This window comes from Nanorana parkeri, unplaced genomic scaffold (genome assembly GCF_000935625.1).
Source record: "Nanorana parkeri isolate BGI_ZX_2015 unplaced genomic scaffold, ASM93562v1 scaffold1324, whole genome shotgun sequence".
NCBI classification, from domain to species: Eukaryota; Metazoa; Chordata; class Amphibia; order Anura; family Dicroglossidae; genus Nanorana; species Nanorana parkeri.
The window spans coordinates 80,593-82,787 of NW_017307592.1; positions in this window are offsets into that span (position 1 = coordinate 80,593).

Here is a 2,195-nt window from a genome sequence, read left to right on the forward strand (position 1 = left end):
TTATGTGTGGGGGGGAGGGAACAGGGGGGGTTCTTATTTTATGTGTGGGGGGAGGGAACAGGGGGCTTCTTATTTTATGTGTGGAGCAGGGAACAGGGGGGCTTCTTATTTTATGTGTGAGGGGGCAGGGAACAGGGGGGAGAGGGTAATATTTTATATGTGGGGGTGCATGGAACAGGGCGGAGAGTGTATTATTTTATATGTGGGGGCAGGGACTTTTATGGTAATATTGTTAAAGTTGTTAATATTTATTTTTGTAACTTTATTTTGCATAAAACATCTAACAGTGTGATTTATAAGATTATTTAAGAGGGTGTGTTTAGGGGCGGAGTTAAGGGCAGGGGTTAGGTGGGCAACTGGTGGCGAGTAACTCTTAAAGCAGGGCTAGTAGCTCAGGACTTGAAATTTTGACCCCTGCAATAGAAGACCGATTGCTGAAAGTTAATGCCGGTGCTTATAGAAAGGTGTCTGAACAGAGTGCATCGCAGTTTGTTGCATATGGGGTCATGCTGACCCTTGTCCATTGCCAATAGTTTCTACAATGGGCAATTGAGCATTAGAACTGGACCATTAGCAGTAGAAGGCGGCCTGGTCTAATGAATCACGTTTTCTTTTACATTACGTAGGCGGCCGGGTGCGTATGTGTGATTTATCTAGGAATGATATGGCACCACAAAGCACTATGGGAAGAAGACAAGCCGGTGGCGTCAATGTGATGCTTTCGGCGATGTTCTGCCACTCGTGTATGTTACTTTGACATGTCCCATCGACCTAAACATTGTTGCTCATAAAGTAAACCCCTTCATGGAAACTGTATTCCCTGATGGCAGTGGCCTCTTTCAGTAGGCTAGTGCACCCTGCCACACTGCAGAAATGGTTCAAGAATGGTTTCAGAAACACGAGTTTGAGGTGGTGACTTGTCCTCCAAACCTCAATCCAATGGAACATCTGTGGGATGTGTTGGAAAAACAAGTCCGATCCATGGAGGCCTCACTTTACAAACCTCCAGGACTTATAGGATCTGCTACTGACGGCTTGGTGCCCGATACCACACCATACCTTCGGAGGTCTAGTGGAGTCCATGCCTGGACGGGTCAGGGCTGTTTGGGTGGCTAAAGGAGGACCTACTCAATATTAGATGGGTGGTCATGTTATGGCTGATCGGTGTATATGCTCATTGAAAATGCACTAAGGGAAGAAGACAAGCCGGCAGAGTCCATGTTCTGCCGGGAAACCTTGTGTCCTGCCATTCATGTGAATGTTACTTTGACACGTACCATCTACCAAAATGTTGTTGCTGATCAAGTACACCCGTTTATGGAAACAAAGAATGGTTTGAGGTGTTGACTTGGCCTTTAAATTCTCAATCCAATAGAGCATCTGTGGGATGTGCTGGAAGAACAAGTCCGATCCATGGAGGCCTCCCCCTCCCAACTTATAGGATCTGCTACTGACGGCTTGGTGCCAGTTACCACAGCATACCTTCAGAGGTCTAGTGGAGTCCATGCTTTGATGGGTCATGGCTGTTGGGGTGGCTAAAGGGGGACCTACTCAATATTAGATGGATGGTCATGTTATGGCTGATCGGTGTATATGCTCATTGAAAATGCACTACACTTGCCCTTTAAGTGTTGAGAGGGGAATGTTTGCTTGATGAACAAGGTTCTGTCACGTCGGTTACGGAAGTAGAACAAGAGAGGCAACACAAGAGACGTAATTTTATACTATTTTATTGGAAATAAAACGCATTTAAAAATCTAGATGTCCCATGCTTTTCTCCAGTCAGTATTACATTGTGGTGTCTAATTCTCTGTAATTTACATAATTACTCATCTTACATCCGCTCTGCGCAGAAGGCCCCCAACCGGAACAGAGGCAGGCAGGCACGTCCGAGTCTCCCGCTGCTTCGAAACGACGAGTCCCAGCAGGGTCAACAACACAAGGCAACGATGCTTCGTAGCAGCGGCAGAACCGGCCTGTACCCACCTCTAAAACAAATTGAGGCCTTCAACTGCTGAGGAACAAAGTCACAGCCACCTCTTGGGGGTATGCTAGGCTGGGCATCCCCCTAAACGTCAGCTGAAGGTCATCCACGGCTGCTCTAACCTGCACGAGATTGAGGAAGGCTGTGGGGGGGATAACACCAAGATGTACACAAAGAAGAGAAAAAAATTCTATTATACAAAAAATATCTT